This window comes from Lygodium microphyllum, chromosome 26 (assembly GCF_053477565.2).
Source record: "Lygodium microphyllum isolate KBCC chromosome 26, Lygodium_microphyllum_v1.1.10, whole genome shotgun sequence".
Classification (NCBI taxonomy): Eukaryota; Viridiplantae; Streptophyta; class Polypodiopsida; order Schizaeales; family Lygodiaceae; genus Lygodium; species Lygodium microphyllum.
The window spans coordinates 60,774,508-60,799,616 of record NC_141160.1 but is presented as its reverse complement, the minus strand read 5'-3'; the positions used below and the strand labels follow the sequence as shown (position 1 = coordinate 60,799,616).

The 25,109-nt window shown below is 39.8% G+C and overlaps 1 pseudogene; it reads left to right on the top strand.

Annotated features, from left to right (window-relative positions):
* The first annotated feature begins 15,330 nt into the window (after window positions 1–15,330).
* LOC148013318 (acid beta-fructofuranosidase 1, vacuolar pseudogene) lies at window positions 15,331–15,952 on the top strand (annotated as a pseudogene).
* Window positions 15,953–25,109: the final 9,157 nt, after the last annotated feature.

Genomic DNA, 25,109 nt, shown 5'->3' with positions numbered 1-25,109 from the left:
TGTTGGGTTTCTCAACCCAATCAGCAAAACTTTTCTTTGTCATTAGGCCAGAGTCTTCTAAGAAGAATTCTTCACGTAGGGCTTTTTTGAATGCAACCCAATCTGCATCTTGCTAAAAAAGACCATGGATTCTCTCTTGAAGACCATGCTTGGCTAGTCTAGCAAAATAGCGACTCCATGCATGTTGTGGTACACCAAAGAAGAGCATTTTTTCAACATACAAGAGAATAAAAACATAGACATTTTGACCATTAAATTGTTTTAATTCCTGCCCAACTTCCTCAAGGGCCTTGATAGCTATGGAATCAATCTTCTCTTCATCTTGCCTTTGTTGTTGTTGTTGTAACATTTGGATTTCTTGATGTTGAGTCTGTTGCAGTATGCACACCAATTGTTGTAGAGTATCTCCTGAAGAATCCCCCATCTTGGAGTTCTCTTACACCGACCTTCACGTCGGGTTCACTAATGTCGTAGCACGTAGGGTTGAAGGTCACCACAGGGGTTTGGCAAGAGAAGAATGTATGGGGGTTCAAGAGCTTAGACTCCGAAGATGGTAGAGATAAGAGAAGGGTTTCGAAGAAATTGAAGACGTAGAAGAATACTAAAAAAAAATTTAGAAAATGTAGAAGAATACTAATAGAGATGAAGCCTGTCAGTTTCTTTCAGCATTATGAGAGGATATAACTATAATAGACAAAAACGTGTATAAAGTAATACCTTCCTCTATGCTGCTCAGATCACCAATGTGATGCTTCTATTGGCTCTGAAAGGGGGGTAAAATACCAGCACATTGGGTGAGAATTCTTCCAGATCACTCCTTCTTCATCTCCCCCTTCAGAGTGCTGTTCACTTCTTGAAAACAGCGATCGCACGTCGCCCGATTTTGTAAATCTCTCTTTTTACATAAAATCCTCTCAAATTGGCTAAAAGCTACATGCTTTCTTTTACATGTCATCATAATCCAGAAGGTGTCTATAGTTTTATGGATTTTTACAAGAGATAATATCTAGAATATCAAGAATAGGCTAAAAACTTGTCCAAAAAAATCTAATATTTTGAACCATGGACACTAACACTAATGCCTAAAGTGGCATTGGCTCTCTAAATATTTATAAAAGAAAGCCACACTCAAGATTTTCTTACATGGTGTGCACTAGCACCACGACATCATTTTTGGAGCTGAAAAGTGCCTAAGAGCCATTAAAAAACCAATTTTCATGAAAAATCAAACGATGTGACGGATGACTGAGCTAGAGTTGTTATAGATGCATTTCAATGTCAGGAATCCAACGCAACTTTTGTTTCATCGATCGGAGGTCGTTTGACCCCCCATTTAATCCCTGCAAGGTTTGGCGTTATAAAGCACTAGATATGGGAGCCAGAAAGTGCGTGGGGAAGGCCAAGATGATGGAGTTTCATGTCACAAAGCCACCTGGGCAGTTCAATTCCCAATTCGTTTGGACCTCCAAAACAAAAAAATCCACTTCATGGCAGTGTGAAACCAAAAGAAGGAACTGATTTTTTAAATGTTTAAGAGCTTAAGCTCTTATTAAACAGTACAAACTCATTTTTTCATGCGTCAAATAGGGGGTGCAAATTTTTTTGCACCCATAAAAATTTTGATCGACACCTCTTCAATGCTGACCAATTGAGGGAGGGAGAGAGAGATCCTCAACCTACATGAAGAGACAAACAAGATGGCTATAATCATGCAGGATATGATCAAGGAATAAGAATTTTTTTAAAGTATTTCTCTCTCCTCTCTCCTATTGTGGGATGTTCATATGCATCAATGAAAGAGAGAAGGGGGAAGGGAGTGAGAATGCTTTTGAAGTTAACGATGCTGATGGAGCAGTAGAGGATGAGATCAGGGCTGGAGAGTACGTCAATGGCAAGAGGGAAGCATCATCGCCCTCTCAATCTCAAGATACGTGCCTTGAATACGAGGGTTTCTATGAGTAAGTGTTCTTTTTCTTTGTTTGATGAAAGATAATTGAAGGAAATGATTGACGATGATTGATCTTGGCTGCATATGCTGAATTATCTCCAAAATGAAAGAAAAAACTAGAAATTTTGATGACATAGTGATCTTTCCTCAGAACATATAAAACCCGCAAAGTGCGATTTTTGAAGAAATCATGGAAATTGGGGGTTTTAGTAAGTGTTTTGAGTTTCCATGGAATAAAAATGAATATTAAATGGGGGTTGAGTGCTTTTCATCAGTGAGAGCTCACAATTTTGATTTTTTCATAATTTTTAAGAAATAAATAGATAAAAATGGATAACATTAGGTTTTTCGCGATAAATAAATAAGAAAAAATATGATCCATGTTTATGGATGTGTGACAAAGTTGAGGCATGAGGATTAAGATTGATCAACTTATCCTTGTTTGTATCTTTTGGTGCATTTTTATTACTTTTCATATGAAAAAAATGACATACAAATGAACCTTGAACATACGCAACATTGCAAAACCTAAATGGTTAGGGGGAGAGAGCATTTGTGAGTGTGTTTAGTTTCTAGAAATACATCAAATTCTAATTCATGAGGTTTATGCATAGCATATAGGTCGATAATAATTTAATTTTAAGAGAGACTAGTACCACGAAGAAACTCGGTACTAGTCTCTAGCAACGCTGCAATAGTGTACAAGCTGAAAATCATTAAAGATTGTTTTGCACGCCATGTGACTGATTTCTAATCATAGAATGCTTTCACACAATGGTCATACTCTTCTGCATTTTGCATGCCATATGGCATAAAACTTGGATAGATAGCACTTGATTGACTAAGTAAATGACCAACGTGGAGTGTGTGAGGATTTCTAGGCTGTAGGATAGATAGAGCGGTTTCTTGGGTTAAGTTTAGTGAGGAAATATCAACTCCTAGATTATTCAATATACAAAAGAGTGGAGCTTGTACGTTTGTTCTTTATGTTGGAGCAGCGCATCAAGGGGCCAATCCATGAGATATAGAAGAGCTGTAGTGGGGTGCATCACTCAACCAAGAGGTTGCCTCCTATGTATGAGATACGTGGTATATTATACCAATGTGTATGAGATCTCCCTCTGAGGAGTAGGGGAGGGTAAACATTGGACTGTGTCCTATTACAAACACAAGATAAATATTAGAGTTTAGTGTAGCGTATCCCTTAGACCCTCTTGGCCGCGAGGCCGTGTGGGATGTCTTGTGTGTCTTAGAGGTCCTTGGCTAGTGCTAGAGAGTCAGTGTCGGGCCCGTTTCTGGTCTCTGACAGGTGGTACGTTTTTCGGGAGCTACTTAGAAGTGGCAGTTTTCGTGCCTCGGTTGATTGGGACCTATTTTTTGGTGTATACCAAAAATTAGTGAGCTAGAGTCACAAGACCATCAAGCGGAACTCCAAAAGCAAGAAAGGGCTGAACAAGCTAGACAGCGGGTTGAGATAAATAAAATATATTCTCCGCAAAGGAGTGGCCCAATAACTTTTCAAGGGTGTGGTTTTAATAACCCTAGCTCAGCACACCCTCCATTAGGGGGAGGAAGCTCTAGTTATTCCCCCCCTCCAATCAGCCCCTCCACTTCGACTCGAGCTCTAGTTCCGGTTGTTTGAACCCCTGTAGTAGTACTGAATCCGGTCGTTACCATGGCAACACAGCCTATTGCCAGCTTTAGGTTTTCCCCTGCCCATCTATAATGGGTTAGTGGAGGAGGATGTGAAAGTGCACATTAAAAAATTCCAAAAGTTGATGTTCAACTGACGTATCCAAGATGAAGGACATTTAATGATGTTCTTTAACATGACTCTCAAAGGAAGAGCTACCATATGGTATCAATGCCTAGAGGTGAGAACCATAACCACTATTGATTTATTTTTTGAAGCCTTTCGAAGGGAGTTTTCCCCTAAAAGGGGTGGTCAATATTGGCTACGTGTACTAAATGTGACACGTCAAGAACCACATGAGGATATCTAAGCATATGCCAAGAAGTTAAAAGAGATCATTCGCAAATTGCAAGCCTCTATCCCTATCCCCAACTGCAATATTTTTTGCATGGTCTAGATTTCAATATTCAGGTGTAGTTGAGTAGTGTCACTTTGCCAGATGTAGACACTACCATTAGATGAGCACAAGATGTAGAATCGCGACTATAAGTGGCCTATGCCTCTCAAACCAATCTTAATATGGATCTAGTTTTGGAAAATAATTTGGGCATTGACCAATGGCAATGGAAATCAAGGGATAGCGACGAATAACCCTAATGGGAGAGGAAACATGGTTCAAAAAGTACCCTTATTACCAACTCCTCCTAGTGTGACTATGCCTATGGCTAGTTAGCTGGCTCCACCGAATGTTGGAGGCTAAGCATCAAACCCTAACATTGTTCCTGTGAGTCAGCAATAACCAATGCCCAATCAAATTTTTAGGCCAATGGAATGATGAATGGACAATCATGGCTATGAGTCAAGTGCATCAAATGTCCTTAGAAAAGTTAAGGCACTACACTGATATGATTTTTGAACAATATCACCAAATAACTGTTGATGTCAATTTTCTTAAAAAATGATAGAATTTGATAGGGAGTTAATGCACTGAAGAGGGTGCACCCTTAGGATTTAGTTGTAAATGGTGTGGTGACCAGTACTATCCTAGAAATTTTCCAAATGTCAAATGTGATATTTGTGGGACATGTGCAAGGGAACAATCTGCAGCAAGATGATGGGCCGAAGCAAATCCTTCAAAGAGGTAAGGCTAGTCTAGAGGAGCTACCTAGTGGCAGTGGAGTTAGCCTCATTGAGGGTGTATATGTTAATGGCACTGAAGCTTCTAATTTGCATGTAATGTCTTGTCGTGGCCATGAGACCCCCCTTAAAATTAAATTTAAACAAAATTATTTTAACACCCCATGTCGACGCCGCCAGCAACTGGCGGAGCTAGGGGGATCCTAGTATTAGGTGAAGAAGATGACGATGACGGTGGGGCTGCAGTGGCCATTGACATCAAGAGAAGGCCAGATGGCATGGAGGAGTTGAATATGTAAGCATCAAACATGACGACAGAATAGATGGGGGGGAGGGGCACACGTGTGCCACCTCCAACCCCCCCTCCCCCAATATCCCTTGTTTTTCCCTTAGTAGGGCAACATGGAGATGATTAGAATGGCTGTGGAGTGGAGCTAAGGCCTCCTTACCACAGTGCTTTCCCCCCCAATAATACCCATATCCCCTCCCTATAAAAATCACCCCCTCCTTAAACAAGAGAGAGCATGCTATTCCTGCCCCCCCTACTGCCAAATTGTAAAAGGGGAGAGAGAGAGAGAGAGAGAGAGAGAGAGAGAGAGAGAGAGAGAGAGAGAGAGAGAGAGAGAGAAGAGCCTCAAGGGAATTTTTTATCTTGGAAGGAGTTTCAAGTATCCTCTCTCCCCATCACTATTTTTGAGATCTCTCCATCAACTACCTCTAGTTGGCAAAAAGATTGTGGAAGTCAAGGCAAAGAGTAGGAAACTCCGGCACAAAGAAGTGTTGTTGCATCACTATGCTGAATTATTAGGCACGAATTTTTGCAAGTGCATCTTAGGTTGCCAATATATATAAATATACCATGTAAGTTGATTGTATCGTATAGAACATTAGAGTGAATTAACTCACATTTATGTTAGGTATGATGAACTCATATACACTCACAATACTTAGGTCACACTTTATGATTTGCATAAATTCACTAGCAAGAATTCTCATGAATGGGAATCCCACATCATATCATCAATTTAAGAAAGACTTGCATCTAGATTTTTGTGGTATCATGGACCGTTTCAGTTGCACTACATAATAGGGATTCATCTTAAAAGATTGATTTAAGATGTGCATGTGAATTGCTAAAATTTATTGCAAGAGGCATTTTTGTAAATGAAACCCCTGTATGATAAGTAAGGCTAGGATTTAAATAAACTCAGTTAGGATTTGACTTAGAGTCAAGTAAAGACACTCATTCATCTCCATCCTAACACAACTAGTCGCGATAAGTCCAAAACTCCTTTGGAGATATCATTTTAAATTATGATACAACTCGAAGCCAATACAAGAAAACTCGAATGTCATATCCACATGAAAGAACGACCATTTGCCACATGGCATTCGATGCTCGCAACTATTTAAGGATTGCAAAAGGGCTTAGTTTACTCTTGAGTTGCAGAAGAAATGAACAAAAGCTTGTGTTACGAATTCTTAAGGGAGTGAAACCCTAGAAACCCCAATAAGGTTCTAAAGAGAAAAATGGTTACCAAATACCCAATTAAAATCCTAGATTGATTTTTTTAAAACCTGTGATCCCAAGATAAGAACCCTGGACTAAAGGCTAGCAAATTAGGGTAGCTACCATCCAAAAACTATCGGATATAAATCCAATAGCATAATTGCTTGCTCTTATCACATAGGAATGAGTTCAAAACAAGGGTGCTCTCTAGTCCTAAGAAGGTCATGGAAACTGACACCACGGAAAGAAAGACCCAAGAAGGGTGAATGCTAAACGTTCAAAAATAGGAACTCCACCTTTGCAGATGTCCCAAGCACTTTCCTTCATTATTTTTTGTGCTTGTAAATTTAGGAACATTGTCTATGAAAGGATTGTATGACCCCAAACTCACAAAAGAAATTGGAACAATGAATCATGTTAAATTCATGGAGGGAGTGCCAAACCACCCCTAGTTGGCCGCCAACCCTATCCAAGGGGGTTCTAAATAACCGTGATGGGAACGTGGACTGAACCCACGATGAGAGGTCTCTCCATGGGTTAGTTTGAACGTAGGAGGATGCTTGGATGCCAGGGGGCTCTGGCTATAAATTCCCAGCCTCCGAGTCCTACTCAAATGATCAACGTGACTCGAGATGGATTCTTGAGGCCCTGTTACTAGTGCAAGGGCAGAAACTTGGGGAAAATAAGATGCATCCTCACGGATTGCGAGAATCATCCTTTTTGGACAAGACTTGTACCTCGATTAAAATGCTAATATAACTTTACTTCCAAGAAACCTGTTTGAACTATTTTCTTGTTAGTGCCATAAGTTATGTGAACGAATTCAATTCCTTAAAAGGCTTAATTAAAGAAGCTGATTTTTAAATGTCACACATAAATGTGGTAGGATCTAATTAGATAACTAAAGAATGCCTATTGAGGAAAGCAAGTGGGCGGAACCGCCGACAGGTCCATCCTACGGAAGGGTGGTCCCAGGAGGACTGGGAGGCTTCTATGGTCTCACAAAGACTAGAATCCAGGGATGTTGAAATCTCAATTTAAAAGGGCGTAAGGAAAGAGTCAAGGCCAATGGAAGAAGCCAAGGGAAAATGCAATCAGTGACTTTTTCCCTACTTAAAGATGTGACCAAAGCTTGCAATGTTTTCACTGCAATGAACTTGGGCACTTCAAAAGGGAATGTCCCAAACTTGGCGAAAATTGTCATCAAGGAAAATTCAGTGGCCTAGCCAGAACTACCTGTGGCCATGGTTGTGCAGCAATGGGAAGGGAAAAAACTTCCAATATTACCACTAAGGGAATCAACAAAGAAAAAGACCCATCCATGGAAGCTGAGATTGAGAGGGCATCTGTTCATGCCGCTCTCCATAAAAAGGGGCCAACCACCAATTTTCGGTGATCCAAACACCATTGGATTATCAAGGTAAGAAATTCAAAATCCTGATTGACTGTGGCAGCACTCATTCTTTCATTTCACCAGCTTATGCAAGAAGGTTAGGGATAGCCATTGTAGAGCTGCACCTACTTTGCTTGTCGAACTAGCAAATGGGCGAGAAAAAATCACTTGCATTAGACAAACTGCTAAGGTGGAATTCCTACTCGGAAATGAGTCCACATCTGTTAAGTTTAGGGTAATGAATCTAGGGGTCCATGAGTACCTACTCGGGATGGATTGGCTAATTCCCAATGATGCTTACATCCATTGTGGGAAAGGACAAGTCTCCTTTCGAAATCCTAAAGGTGAGCAAGTTACAAACAAGAAGTAGCATGTAAACTAAAGATCCAGCTAGCCAAGGCAATGCCAATAGCTCAATGAATAAGAAAAGGATTACATGTCTATCTGATCAAGCTAAAAAAATTGGAACAAGTAGAGGACTCCAATGGAGAACCATCATGGCTAAAAGAGTATGTGGATGTGTCCCATAAGAATTGACTGAAATACCACTGCCTAGGGAAGTTGACCATGAGATTAAACTAATCCTAGGTGCTGCACCGGTTGCGAAAAGGCCCTATAAGATGTCCATTCTTGAAGCTATTTATTTAAAAGAGCAACTCAAACAACTATTGGACCAAGGGTACATACACCCTAGCAGTTCTCCTTGGGGGGGTCCAGTCTTGTTCCAAAAGAAGAAGGATGGTACAATTCGCCTTTGCATCGATTATAGAGGTTTGAACCAAGTAACCATCCAGAATAAATATCCTATCCCAAGGATAGACGAGTTACTTGATCGATTGCAGGGAGTAAAAATCTTCTCCAAGATTTATTTGAGGTCCTACCAAATCCGCATCAAGGAAGAGGATATTCTTAAGACAACATTCAACACCAGATATGGTCATTTTGAATTCACAATAATGTCTTTTGGATTGACTAATGCCGCTGCCACCTTTAACAAGCTAATGCAGGACATTTTTAGAACATATATCGATGATTTTGTGCTTGTATTCTTTGATGACACCTTGGTTTATTCCAAGGAAGAGGAGGATCATGAATCCCAATTTTGCATCATCCTTGAGACCATGAGGGCTCACAAGCTCTATGCTAAGAAGAAAAAGTGTGCCTTCTTGGATTTATTGTGTCAAATGAAGAAATCTTTGTAGCTCCTACAAAGGTTAAGGATGTCCAAGAGTGGACTTCACCAACTATTGTTAAAGAAGTGCATAGCTTTAAGGATTATGCCTTAATCGCAGTACCCCTCACAAATATTCTGAAAAAGCAGGTTGCCATAGTGTGGACGCCCATTGAACATTCAAGTTTTGATCAACTCAAGCATAGCCTAGTGACAACACTGATTCTGAAACTCCTTGACTTGAGTAAGGAATTTGAAGTTCTCACGGATGCTATCTCACTTGCACTAGGTTGTGTACTAATGCAAAAAGGTCATCCTATAGCCTATTCCTCAAAGAAGCTAAAAACCCATGAACGGATATATGCCACCCATCACTTGGAGCTGCTAGCAATTATTCATGCTCTCAAACTTTGGTGACACTATTTGCTTGGTAACAAGTTCTCTTTGGTCACGGACCATAAGAGCCTTAAATGGATCTTCACCCAGACTGACCTCAATATGAGGCAACGTCATTGGATTGAAGTTTTGTAGGAATATGACTTTGAGATCAGATATCAACCTGGCAAAGAGAATGTAGTCACTGATGCCTTAAGTCGCAAAGCGTTCCTCAACTCTCTTATTATGGAGGAACCCTCAATGGCGGAATCATTAGTAACTATGGTGTCAATGCCTAGCATCCCTATCCTTGAATTAGCTGAGAAAGCTAGCCATGACCCAGAATATGTGAAGATGATGAAGGAAATTTTGAAAAATGAACAAAACCCCAAAATTAAGGTCAAGTATCAAGAATTTTCTGTCAATGAGGGACTTGTCTATTTTAGGACAAGATTATGCATACGTAAATGCGAGTTAATTCACTCTAATGGTCTTTAGGATACAATCGACTTACATGGTATATTTATATATATTGGCAACCTAATAATTTGTGCCTAATAATTCAGCTTAGTGATGCAACAGCCCATAGATACGGAATCGATTCGAGGCAAATCATGATCATCGTGAACTTGATTCAAGCCTTTACAACTACCTTTCTAGTTATGCAACTTGTGCGATGCAAAAGTATGACTTCTTCTATGATGATTCAAGAATCCTCTTCTCTCGAAGCACTCCTTTGTGCCAGATTTTCCTATGCTTTGCCTTGGCTTTTGCAATCTTTTTGCCAACTAGAGGCAGTTGATGGAGAGATCTCGAAAATAGCGATGGGGAGAGAGGATACTTGAAACTCCTTCCAAGAGAAAAATTTCCCTTGATGCTATTCTCTCTTGGAAAGGTCCCATGGGTCATAATTGGGCCTTCCATAATAATAAACTATTCTAATCTCTCTCTTTCTCTCTTGCCATGAGGTTCCCTCTCTCTCTCTCTCTCTCTCTCTCTCTCTCTCTCTCTCTCTCTCATTACAATTTGGCAGCAAAGGGGGGGGGGAGAATAGCGTGCTCTGTCTTGTTTAAGGAGGGGGGGTTTTTATAGGGAGGGGATATGGGTATTATTGGGGGAAAAAGCACTATGATAAGGAGGCCTTAGCTCCACTCCACAACCATTGTGATCCTCACCATGTGGCCCTACTAAGGGAAAAAGAAAGAATAGTTGGGGGGTTTTGGAGGTGGCACATGTGTGCCCCTCCCCCCCATCGAATCCGTTGTCACGTTCGATGCTTACCTCCGCAACTCCTCCACATCATCTCGCCTTCTCTTGATGTCAACGACCACTACAGCCCTACCGTCATCGTCATCTTCTTCACCTAATATTATGGCTCCCCCCCTGCCAACTACTGGCACCATTGACAGGGGGAGCCTTTAAAAAATGTTCATTTAAATTTAATTTTAAGGGGGGGTCTCATAGCCACAGCGAGTTATTACAACCTTCTCCCTCAAGATGTCCTCATCTCGAAAGAAATTGGGGGTCAATCCATGTGGCATCTTCTTTTGGAGAGTCCTTCCACTAGATGAGATACTCTTTGAGGGTTTTACTCCTCAATCTCTTTTCCCGAATGTCTAGGATTTTATCTGGCTAGAGCTCAATGAATCCTTGGCTTGGCATTACAACTTGTGGATTATTGAGCACATGGCTAGGATTGCATACATAATTCTTTAGTAGGCTAACATGAAATACATTGTGAACCTTTATATTCTCAAGGAATTCGAGTTTGTAGGCATTGGACCCTAGGCACTTGAGGATCTTGTAGGGTCCGCAATACCTTGGACTCAATTTCTTAAATTCTCTCAATGATAAGGAACTCTTCTTGGGTTGTACACAAATAAAAACCATATCTCCCTCATTGAAGAGTCACTCTTGTCTATTTAGATCTACATAGGCTGTCTACTTATCCTTGCTGGCTCTAATGTCTTGTCTAATAGCCTTGACCTTCTCATCCATTTCCTCAAGCATTTTTTTGGAAGCTTCTACCCTTAAGGTAGGATCTGAAAAGTTCAATGGAATACGATAATCATGTCCATACAATGCTTGAAAAGCTGTCATTTGAATGCTTTGTTGGTAGGAAGAATTATAGGCAAGCTCTACCAATGGTAAATATTGGATCCATTTCCTGGGTTTGCGAAAGCAATATGCTCTAAGAATATCTTTGATGACTTGGTTGACCCTCTCCATTTGGCCATTAGTTTGAGGGTGATAGGCTGTATTGAAATAGAGTTGAGTCCTAATGGCCTCGAATATCCCTCTCCAAAAGTGAGATGTGAGGAGGGAGTCACAGTCACTAATGATCCTTCTAGGCAACCCATGGAGTCTGAATATCTCCTTGATGAATAATCTAGAAAATCTAAAGATTTATAGTTTTGTCTTAACTGGAATGAGGTGTGCAACCTTGGTGAGCATGTCTACTATAACCATAATTGAATTATGTCCTCCTTGAAGTGAGGCTAACCCAACAACAAAGTCCATATTGATAAGTTCTCACTTCATTTGGGGAATGTCAAGAGGTTGCAGCTTCCCAGGCATCTTGACATGTTCTACCTTAATGCACTCGCAAGACAAACATTCTGTGACATATTTAAGCATGTCTCCCTTAAGCCTTTCCCAATGGTATCTCTTTCTGACCGTGTTGAGGATCTTGACATATCCAGGATGGCGTGAAAAGGGGGAGTCATGTGCTTCCCAAAGTATTCTCTGTTCGCATGTTACATCTCCACCTTTTATACTTAACCCTAGGCTAAGGCATCTATGCTTTATTACAAGCCATCCCAGCCTAAAAGGGCTTTGTCCTCAAATCTGGAATCGGGACAATTTACAAGGAAATATTACAAGGATAGCTTTGTAAGTAATGGATCCATGCTGAAATGAAACTCCAATTTGAAGAAGATCTCATATGTCAATGAAGTATAAGTATGAAATCTAAGTATACTAATGGAAACTATCCAAAATAGGCTCTGCTGCACAAACATGGCCATAACTTGAAGAAGAAATGTCCAATCACCATGTATGAGCTAGAGAAATGTAGAGGAAAATCCCTAGTATCTAGCCATGCCATAAAAATCCAATTTTGATGACAATAGAGCAATTATTTTTATGATAGAAATTTTATACAGCAAGTTGTCATGTTCAGATTTAATTACTCTGTTTCCTACAAAAGCCATGGAAAAGAATCAAGGTATGAAGATGGTTTTCAAGTAGACTCCTCCATGGGAAAACCTCACCATTTAATAAGATATTCTAGTAGTGAATGGTTCCTTAAAACCTTTTCTATTTTGAAAATAATCTTTTCGGACTCATAAATAATGAGACCATCTTCGTCTATAGGAGGTAACTCCTCTAGAACCTTTACGATTGGACCCACGTATTTCTTAAGTTGGAAAATATGGAAGGTAGAATGAATCCTTGTTGAAGAAGGAAAATCAAGCTTGTATGCAAGCTCGTCAACTCGTTTGAGGATTTGATAAGGCCCATAGTACTAGTAACGATGAGCCAACTTATTATGACCGCCTTTGAGAGAAGCATACCTAGATTTAGGCACTTTCAGAAATACCAAATCTCCTTCTTTAAACTCCAAAGGCCTCCTCTTTTCATCAACGTAAGCCTTTATAACATCTTGTGTCTTTCTAATGTTTTCTTTCCATTGATGTAAAAGAGCTTCAATTTTCTCAACTACAGCCTTGGCTTGTGGATTCACATCTTCATGAAAGAGAGCTGAAGTTACTTGCACTTTATATCCATAAAGCGCTTCAAATGGCGATATGCCAAATGCTCATATGATGAGTATTATTATAACAAAATTCAGCAAGATATATCCAATGATCCCACGAAGCTTAAGTGTCATGGCAAATATGTCAAAGGTAGTCTTCCAACTATTTATTAACACCTTCCGTTTGGCCATCCATTATCCATTTGAGGATAATATGCCGTGGTAGGAATCAAAATTGTTCATGATGAAGTGAACAAGATCCTCCAAAAACTTCCCATGAACTTAGTATCACGATCGGATACAATCTTCAATGGTGGCATTGATGGGACCTAAAATGGACCGACATCGGCTATGGCACTAGCCGGACCTCATGCACACAACAGACAACCCCACCACACGGCCTCGCGAGCCAGGAGCGTCTGAGCCTCACTCTACACTAATCGATTCTGCATTTGTATTGAGTCATAGTCCAATGTTCACCATCTCTTCTCCTCAGAGGGAGATCCCATAACATATAGGCATAATACCTTGTAGCACATACATATGGAAGCACCTCTCGGCCTGACTGTCGTGACTCCATTGTGACTCTCCTACACCTCAGGGATTGGCCCCAAGATGCATCACTTCAGCGTAAAGTACACATGAGAAAAGCTCCACTATTTCATTTTGAACGTATTCTAGGAGATACCATGTGTCCTTACCAAACAATTCCCAAAAACTATCAAGTAGCCTACAGATTAGGTTGTCTCACACACTCAAACGTAGGTCACCATAACAAAAAACAGGTGTTATGCATCCAGTTCTTCATATTCTGATACCATGGTTGATATGCACATGCAAAAGTGGATGATCCTAATGTGCTCAAATATAATTTTCAATCAGAAATGTGACGTGCACTATCAGGCTTTCGAATGCTCATTCACTAACTCGTTGCGGCGATGTAAGGATAGCACCGAGACAATGCTTATGCTACTATTCTCTTAATTAAAATACTATGAACCCTATATCATGATATGCATCAACAAAATTAGCAATAATCAACACCCAAATCACATAATTCAAACACCCCACTCCCTACGTTTAGGTAGTGCTTCCGTTGCATAGGTGTAGGGGTTCATTTTGTCATGTTTTGATATAGAAAAAGTGATAAATCATGAACTTTGACAAAGAGATAGGGCAAACTGAGGCTAAACCTCATGCTTCGCCACTACCATACATTCACAAACACTCATTGTATTCTTTTTATTTTTATAAAGTGTATTCCTATTTTTCCCTATTTTTTCTTATTTTTATGCATTTATTTGACAATAATCACTATTTTTGTCTATTTTTTTCATATACCAATCATTTCAACATACCGGAATTCAATTTTTTTTCCATTTTTTCCCATAGGAACACATTTCACACACTCGAAATAACAAAACCATCATTTCGTCCTTAAAAAACCACATTTCGGATTTGCGAGATTTCAATAGTGCATGTAAATCATTATGAAATCAGAACTTTGTGATAGACAACAATTAAACATGATGCAACCAGTACTCAAACAATTTTTCATCACATGAGAACATCATTTCCATCACAAAATGTCAAAAAAGCTTCATTTCCTTCATAAAAAATAGTCATATCGTGTCTCTATGAAACCCGAGACACATTGAATGACTACGTGACTAGCAGACACAGCCTCCATTGCTCTCATATCCATGTTGCACATCAAGCTTTAGCATCTCTATTAATCTCCATTAATCTCCATCATCATTTGCTTCAATCTCCTTCCCGATTCTTCCTTCAAGATAATGTGCATGCATAGCCCATAGAGGGGAGAGAGAGGGAGAAGAGAAAAATACTAAAAAATAAGATTTTAAAATCCTCCAATAAAACAGACAAGCTTACAGCCATCTTTTTCCTCTCTCTGCCCTGATTGAGAATCTCCCTCTCTCTCTCCAAACGGGTTTAAATCAGAGAGGCATCAAGCGAAAATGAGGAGGTGCATTGCCGCTTCCCTCTACTCGACAGTTTTTACATTAGTTTCAAGGCTTTTATTATACCTAAGGTTTTGAGGGGGCAAACGAACTCCAATCTGCAATCCGACTGGACAAGCGGCTTTGTGGCATCAAACTCCATCAAGCTAGCCTCCCCCACGCACTTTATGGCTTCCCAATCCAGTATCTACTTTGTAACGTTGTCGTACTGCTGCGCATCCAAGGTGTGGAATCCACCAAAAAGTTGTGTGTGTGACATTTGTTACTTTGTACATAGTTAGTCGTTGTGTTTACATTTTTTTTCTGCGTGCGAGTATAGTGGAGAGAAGTTTGGAAACATAGTGATGGGTATGTATGGGAAGTTTGGAAATATTATGGATGCGGAGATCGTGTTTTGTGAACATGCTGAGCACAATGTTGTATCATGGACTTTGTAAAAAGTCTGAGTCTTTATGGCGAGATTGCTACAGTTGAACAAGTTCAGGAACTTTTGGGGATTGTAGAAGGTCAGGTTGGTTTAGATCTTCAGCTTACCACATTTAATTCAGATCATATTGATAGGATCTTATCATGCTTTGATATTGCTCTACATAAGATGATACGATTGATTGCAATGAGCTTGGGTCAGAGCTGATGGGTTATGGAGGCTGGGTATTGGATCTAAAGTTGACCAGACTGGCATTGCCATCATTTATCACAGCTCTGATTTCATGAATTGGTCATTGCAAGACCATTATCTCCATCAAGTAGAAAGCACTGGCATGTGGGAATGCTTGGATTTTTATCCTATCCTAGTTTCAGGTGATTCTGCAGGTGTTAATACTTCCATTTATGGGGACACTGTGAAATATGTCCTTAAGGCCAGCATGGATAATACCAAGTTGGATTTCTATGTGATTGGGACTTATAATCATGGAAATCACACGTTTACTCCTGATGATTCAACTCAAGACCTTGGACTTGGGTTGCGCTATGACTATAGCAAATTTAGCCTGGGGGAAGGAAAAGCCACGAATGGCTATTTTGAAACGGATGACTATTTTTGAAAAGAGGCTTTTTGGGGGGAACAACGGGACGATGAAGGGAGGCGCCTTTGTTTAGGAAGATAGAGAAAACAGAGGGAAAGAAAAAACGATGATAGCAGAGGGAGAGTGGGGGGCGCAATTCATAGAAAGTAACGATCAACGAAGGAGGAAGGAATGAAGAGTACCTACACCTTGTAGCAAGGAAGCTGATGTGACGTACAAGCAATTGGCACGAGAGATGACGACTGCAATTAGAAGATGAGATGTCGGAAGGAAGATAGTGCAAACTCGAAAGCTATGGTGAAGGATAACAAAGACAAACATGTGAAAGAACCTAGTAATCTGGAGGAAACAATAGAAAGCTGCGATATATTGTTGATTTGATTGCTCTTCTTATTGAGCTAGCTAGTTGTGCAAGGCCAGATGTTGGGCTTCCTCTGGAAAATATTGACATTGAATAGGGAGAGCCGAAGTGGACGAGGGTGCTGAAGAAGTCGACGAGGGTGCTGAAGAAGTCGAAGAGGGTAGCTTCAGCAGGTCTTGAACAACGTGCTGGAGATCAACGATGAAGGAGAAGGGAGACGAGGTCCCTAGACTTTTGGAAAAAGCTTTATGAGGTACTGTTCGATGAACGTTGCAATGTCTTCTCCACCCTGCGGCAGCCAGTATTCCAGAAACTGAGTAATATAAGGAGGGATGAGCCAGGGAATCAGTAGCACAGGAGTGCCTGGTATATACGACACTAATAAAAAACTATTGTGGACCAGGATTTTTTTTCATATATGCAGATACTCAAAGGTGCTGGCTGGGATCCAATTACCTGATGCTACTTGTGAATGCACAAAAGGGTGGAACCACAACAATAATGGGAATTCCTTTCCGGCCTCTATTTGGCTTTTCTCTGGTCGTGGATGAAGCCAGAGGGGATTTTCTCTATTTTTCTTTCCTTTTCAAACTGAATTCCCTTGTCATGGCTGAAGTCAGGAAGGATTTTCTTGAAGATAAAACCCTTACTCTCTAACAACGAATCCATAGCTTCAAACATCGATAAATCAATTCAGTGGAGAATTGGTGATTGGACAGAATATGCACAAGCTAAATTCTGCTGGAAACTCTTGACTGTTCGGGCAGATTAACTAGTAATAAGAAAAACAGGCTTATTCAGGGAGGAAGGAGACTATAACTTATCAGATCGGATCCAGAGGAATTATTCAAAGAACTTCATGAGCCCACAGATTACAATGATATTGCTAACCAGAATTCCAGAGAGCTCCCTTCAGGATGGGATGTTGAAAATTTCTCTCCAGAAGTTGAATATGTTTCCTGTAGTTCCCACTTCATGAAATCTCTGCCCTTTTTGTGTTCCTGATACCAGAAAATATGTGTCTTAGAATAGAGCAAATCGACTCGATTAGATTTGGATTGCACTGAGGAAACATAGGATGATTCCACACAGGGAGTACCACTTCTAAACCTTGTGCTTGAAGAGCCAAAACAAAATTTTCTGAGTCTTTGGGAATGGGAATAGTTTCCCCACTCACAGGCTGAACTAAAAGTTGTGCCATAGCAGAAGGAACCAATAGGATGGAGGATGTCACCAGATATTCCAACAGCTTGACATAGTTACGTAGAGTCTCTAAAAGCCATGCCTATCCACCTACTTTGAGTTCAGAGCTCTCTGTTTTCATCTTTCAAGTCTCTATTTTCATTGGGGTACTAGAACTTGGTGGAAAAGTCCATAAAAGCTGACTAGTTGCTTCAAAAGTGGTAGCTATACTTGACTGACATTGAAGACTCAGATGATTATGATGAGGACCCAACACAACCATCATGTTGCAAGTTGTTAAGAAAGAGGATTGAAAGAGAAGAGGCAATAGCTTTTGCCACTGGACTCACAGTGACAACATCATTTTGACGTCATGAGGGAACAACCATAGCCTTTCCCAAAACCACATACAGACCTCTAACAGCAGTAGCTAACCTCACCATCATTTCATGATTCAAGATGTGGGAGCCTAGAGAATGGACAGGTTGTTCTGCATAGCCTGATCTTGCTTGATTGATTCTTCTATCTTGATTCTCAAGAACCTCTATGGTTGCAAGCTTGCTTTCAGAACTCTTCAACATCTTTGGTGAACCCGACGTGAAAGCGTCGCATAAATTTCAGGATGGGAGATACTTCAGCATCCATTTCAACCTCTTCTACGATTCCTGCTGTGTCCTCTACTTCAGCTCCATCATTGACTGCTGCTTCAAGTACTTCAACGGATGATCTAAAGCAGATTTTGCAGAATATGTCTATGTATATGCAGCTTCAAAATCAGCAGACACAATTGTATATGCAGCAGTAGCAGCAATTGCATCAACAATAGTTGTCTCAACAAAGGCAACTATATTCGGAGCAGGAAAATGCAATCAGCGCAACTAAGGCACTCTATGGGTTGAAACAAGCATCTAGAGCATGGTTTGACAAGATCAGAGAGTATCTTGTCAATATTGGCTTTAATGTAATAAAAAGAAAAAGACAATATATTGGTGATGAAACTGAAGAAATAGTGCATGCTTTTTTGGAAGTTCTTTAAGTTTTTGTGCAGGATAAAGATAAGGATGAAGAGAAGCTGACTTCACAAGGAATTCAACTTGAAGCAGTTAAAGAATTAATTTCAGTAATTGAAGCTAAAGATAAATAAAGTATGAATGCAAAAATTAAAGAAGTGAAAGCTGAAAATGTAATGGTTGGCTGGTCCAAACCAGTTGGGTAGCCCACCTCTCAAAAAGAAGGCCGTCTACGGCACATGCATTACTCCCGTATACATTGGGCAAGAGCAGCAACGGAGACAGTTGTCAAAATTGGAGAAAAATAAACACCGTCTATTGCACTCTTAGACCATGGCTCGGAGATAAAGGTCATGGCAAGGAGTCTATGAAAATGATGGATGGCCCATACATGTTGATCTAGGTTGGCGAATGAGAACTGTAAACAACTCTTCTGGAGAGTTATATGTGGCATGTCCTAATGTGCAAGTAACTATTGGAGACATAAAGGAAAATTTTCACTTTTTTGTTCAAGACTCTTGTAGTTACCCTATCATTCTTGGGCAACCTTACATTTCTAAAGCCCACTTGGAAACAAAAGCTCTTGATGATGGTTCTTCCTATGCTCTAATCCGAAGCAAGGATAATGAATGAGCTGTCCAATTTATTATTGTATGTGTTAACCATCCGAAATGTTGGTTCGGGTCCAAATGTTGACGAGTTTGCTGAAGCTTTTGCAGGTAGAGCAATTTATTCTATGGGCAACCTATATTCAAGATATGACAAATTTCAGCTTTCATTAGAAAGCTAAGACATTACCACAATGATGACACCTCTTGGATTGGTCTGCATGTGCACTCTACCACAAGGTGCAACAAACTCTGTAGCCCATATGATGAATGCCATGCACAAATTCTTAAGGGATTTTATTCCACAACTTATTCTTCCATTTCTTGATGATGTACCTATCAAGGGATGGGAAGTCGATGAAAAGACTGAGGAGCTTGACGAAGATGGCTGCAGAACATTTGTAGTTAACCATATTCATGATTGTGACAGGATTTTGACAAGACTAGAAGAGGTACATCTTACCCTTTTTGGAGCTAAGTCGATTTTCAGAGTAGAAGAAGTCCTAGTGGTCGATCATCTATGTGGCCCCTATGGACGCAAACCTTCACCATTCAAGATAGATGCCATCAGTAGAATGCAAGAAAAATGCACAAATGTTTCAGAAGTAAGAAGATTTCTTGGTGCATGCGTATTCTATCTCATATGGATACCACATTTTACTCATGTAGCCGAAAATCTTTATATTATTAAGAAAAGGCCAAATATTCTCTTGGGGTAATGAGCATACTCTCACTATACGTAAATTAAAGAAGTTATTAATTTTAGCCCCCACTCTCAAAAGGGTTGATTATTCAAATGGTCAACCCATCATCCTTATTGTGGATACAAGTCCCATTGGGATAGGATGGGCTGTTGGCCCTGTTGGCCAAGAGGATCTTGAAGGTAACATGTATGCAATTCATTTTGGAGAAAAAGTTCTCAATGAACGTCAAAGAAGGTATGCACAAGTAAAAAGGGAATTGTGGGGAGTTGTAATAGCATTAAAGTGTGATCGTGAATACTTTATAGGTGCTTTCGTAGTGGTAGAAACTAATTGTCTTCCACTCTTGGGCATGATTGCCAACTGCTCTACACCCGACATTGCTGTGCTAAGATGGATTGCATATATTAAATCTCTCAACCCCGAATTAAAGCATATTGTAGGAAAGGCGAATCCAGTTTGCTGACATGCTATCATGTGCAAGATATGACAATGAAGAAGAGCTAATGGAAGAAGATGAAGTTAGAGATGTGTTTTTTACAGATATGGTTGTGTGGGTAAAGTAACTATAGATAGATGAGAATTTGATGCTGATGAGGCATGCAACTTCTTTGCTCAATTGGGTATCAAGTTGGCTTTGACATCAGCCTACAATCCTAAAGACAATGGAAAGAGTGAGAGAGGTCATCAACCTATTCTCAAAGCTCTATCAAAGTCTTTTAGAGGAAAGATCAAAGAATGGCATAAAATGCTACCTTTTGCATTATGGGCTGACCGGACTACTCACAATTTAGTGACTGGCTATATGCCAACTAAACTTATACATGGACAACAACCAAGTATTTCAATTGAAGAACCTATTCTCACATGGAGTCTTCTACCTTGGGAGAAAGGCATCAGTAGAGAAGAGTTGCTGACTTTGTGCATATGGCAGCTAGAAAGAAGGCCTAAAGATGTTCAAGCAGTTATTGAGAAGCTAAAGACAGTAAGACAAAATAACAAAAGAATATTTTATAAGTGACATCAACTTTGGTCAAGAGCAATTCAAGAAAATGATAGGGTTCTTGTCTATGACAGTAGCCTAGACCATCAATACAGTGCTTCTAGGAAGATGGTAAAGTGTTGGTTTGGCCCATATGTGGTAAAGGTCATTCATGACAATGCCACATATTCATTGGCTAAATTGGATGGGACCAGTATAAAGATACCCATAGCTAGAAAAAGAATCAAGCTCTTCAAACAAAGAGAAAGTTCAACATATAAGTTAGAAGACTTGAATATAATTCAAGAGCATGAAGACATAGAGGAAGAAGAAGAGGCAGAAGATGAAGACATTGACATGGCAGAAGATACTTCTTCTAACACTGCAAATCCGTAAGACTTTGGCACATGTCAGAGGATGTGCAAGTTAGGAGGGGGTGGATGTCGTGCCACTATGCACACACTCTGTAAAAAAATCTAGAGTGTGACTTCCTTTTAGATTTAGAGAGCCAATGCCACTTTACGCATTAGTGTTAGTGTCCATGGTTCAAAAAAAAAAAGACAAGTTTTTAGCCAATTTTTGATATTCTAGATATTATCTCTTGTAAAAATCCATAAAACTATAGACAACTTCTAGATTAGATGACATGTAAAAGAAAGCATGTAGCTTTCAACCAATTTGAGAGGATTTTATTTTAAAAGAGAGATTAATGAAATCGTGCGACGCGTGATTGTTGTTTTCATGCAGTAGTGAACAGCACTCCGAAGGGGAAGATGAAGAAGGAGTGGTTTGGAAGAATTCTGGCCAGGTGTGTTGGTATTTTATCCCCCTTGCGAAGCCAATGGAAGCATCACATTAGCGATCTGAGCAGCATAGAGGAAGGTATTATTTTATACATGTTTTTGTCTATTAGAGTTATATCCTCTCATAATGCTGAAAGAAACTGACAGGCTTTATCTCTGTTAGTATTCTTCTACATTTTCTAATTCTTTTTTTTTAGTATTCTTCTACGTCTTCAATTTCTTTGAAACCCTTCTTTTATCTCTACCATCTCTGGAGTCTAAGCTCTTGAACCCCCATACATTCTTCTCTTGCCAAACCCCTATGGTGACCTTCAACCCTACGTGCTATGACAATGGGCTCCAACACTTCAAGAACAGGACTAAATCAAGTCCTAAAATCTAGCTCTTAATAACACACACTGAGCTGATACTATCTTAGGTCATTTAGGATCATAGTGCACAACCACAATAGTCACTTTTAGATCTACATATAGGACACATTGCAAGTCATTAGGGGGAAAATCATCCAACCAAGCGGCCATCATCATGTGGTCCATCCCAATCATTACAAGGGCTCGATGAGTAAAATATTTTCGACCAAGCTGCCATAAGTTCTAAGCCCCCTTTGAATCATTTTAAACCCCATTCAAAGAAAGTGCTAAGACCACAACAATGGACAGGAGAAACTAACCACTAAGCCCATAATTTCACCACTTGCACTTAGTGCAAGAGCACAAGATGGATTGACCAAAGACAAATTTGAAGGATAGAAACTCCAAGAAATGAAATTGTGAAATCCAAGAAGAACTAACAAGCCCAGAGAGTTGAATGAGAACACTCACACCAAGCACCACACAAGACCATTGCAAGAAGGGTTAAAGAGTTTGTCATCTGGCTATTAATAGCCTTACACTTTGTTGACGTGCCTCATAGTGGACTCGACCTTAGGTCTCAAAGTTATAAAACCTTATGAGTCAACACAAACGAGTGAACATTCCCATCTATCTATTCATTCACATATTGCTAAAGCTAGCAACACAAGAGCCTAGGCTGACCTTAGATGCATTGAGTGCAGCATCACTCACATGTATCATGACTGTCCAATATGCAAGGTTCCATGTAGTACCCTAACTAGATCTACCATGCCTAATATCTGAAAGTGTAATGTATCTGCCCTTGATTATGTGACAGATAACATTTTAGTAGTTGCACATAGTTTACCTTCAAGCCGTCGCCATCCGTACTCTAACCAAAATGATCACATTTTTTCTAGCTAGTTAACCCTAGGTCTACCGTTCAGGGGAAGCGTCCTACCGTTGCCCATGGAGGACCGACTTGAAGGTTCCTAATTGACCTAACAGTCATTTATCAACAACTAGCTCACATCTGGAGGTGTCCTTCGAGAGGCTTCTTGTCCAAAAGGAGTGACTACCATTACCATTGGTTCATGGAGTACAATGCTTTTTTCCAATAGCACACTAAGGATTTATGAAATCCCTCGCAGTGTTGTGGCACATCCCCCGTACCTTTTCCCTAACATTATTTACAGTTTGGTTCTGAGACAAAACCCTAGGTAAGTTAGTGAATTGGCCCTTCCTAGAGTTTCTTCCTAGCATTTGTTTTTGGGGAAACCTCTCGGCTAACCGAGACCACCCTGCCATAGGATTGGATTCATCTGGAATCCATCCACCTACTTCCCTCTATGGATGTTCTTAGTTATCTAATTACCTACCACATTATGTGAAACATATACAAACAGCTTCATTAATTAAAAAGAATCCTTTTATCCATAGTTGTTTATTTGCATAATTTACTCACATACATACAATCATAATAAAACAAATTCATTAATTATGTTCTATAATGTGTGTCCTCCTGCCCATACAAGAGAAAAATTACAATTTCATGTGCTACATCATTCAATGCATCTGCATGTCACCAAGATCAAATCCACCTATAGCTAACGTTTTTAGGTGTCCCAAGTAGAATTTGGGCCATATAGGGGACCCAGTAGTTCCTAGGTACGTAAAGGATTTACTAGCCAGAGCACCTCTGCTACCTTAACCACCTCCTACTTAATACAATCCCTATTGGGAGACTTCTCGCTATCGGAGCCGCTGGTCCATGCTTCTGCGGCGATAAAAACATTCCCACTTGGTATGGGGATTTAGCACCTATCCTTGGGGGAGGTATAGGGATCCTCAATTTTATATGTTCTAATACTTAATTCAATCAGGATCTAATCTAGAAAATCACAAACAAGATTGATGTCTTTAGCCAGTTATGACTTCAATCAATCATGTAACTTTCAAGTGATGATTAATTTAGTAGCAATCAAAACTTGAATTTCATGTAATGAACTCTTCTCCTTGGAATTTAACGATGGGTATCTAGATTTTGCGGTCTCTAACTTCCCAGTTTAAGGTTTATTCTTGTAACCAAGTTTCTTGACCCTAAGTCAATTTCTTTACCTTAGAGTTATTTCCAATTTTATTTTTTAAATCTTATATCAGAGCTTCTAGATTAAAACTATATCCTTGGTTAGTTTCTTCAAGGTTTCGTTCGTAGTAAATTCGTCTTGAATTCACTAGTATTCTTTTCTATGGGGTTAACATTAAAATTCTTCATGATTTCTCTTGAATTTTAGGTTTTCATAGTTTCCCTAACAATTTCTGGCCTATAAGATGTTCTAATAGTTTATCAAGTGAATACTCAAAGATCGTAGTATTTCTCAAGAGACTTATCTTATTTCTATTGAATTCGGATAGAATTTTTTAGAAAAACCTCTGGTATTGCGATTGGTAAAGGGTTGTTATCTATGCCCATGACTCTGTTAGTGACTCCTGTGCTCACAATTCCAACTATTTCTTCCACATTAGTAGGATCATTCGCAGTTTCCGCTTTTGAATTCTTTTTCTTCAAGGCCATGATGAAAATATGATTCGTAGAAGAAGAACATGGCATTAATACCGGTTGGCAAGGGTATAAGACTATTGATGATGATGATGATGGTTATTGTGGGATTCAATGATGTAGGCCTCGCAAATGGTTCTTCTTGCCTCGTGGAGAGCAATACTTCTCTCTCTCTCTAGTAGACGGAATAGGGACGAGTAGAGATATAACTTCTAATTAGATTAGAATAAGATAAAGTTCTTCAGTATATTTTCTTCTCAAATTAGAGTAGAAGATGATGAGAGACCTTTTGTGTATCCCCTTCCTTGGGTTGAATGGAATGATGTCTCTTTATCTCATGGAATAGAGTCTCCTCCTTCTCAATCAGCGTCTCATCCACGTGAAGATTGCTCTTGTCCCTCTTCCTGGTCATTCCCAAGCCCTCAATTTATAGTTTTGTAGGGGACGGGGGGGATAAAATGGAGGACACTTTCTTTTTTAGCATTTTTCAATGACATCATCGATGACAAAGAGAGAATGCTTTCTTTTAGTGCTTTTGATGATATCATTGATGACCTCAAAGAGAGATCCATTTTTGTAGCGCAAAGATAAAAATGAATGAATCTATGGGTGAGCGTTGCGTAGTGCGTCATCGCA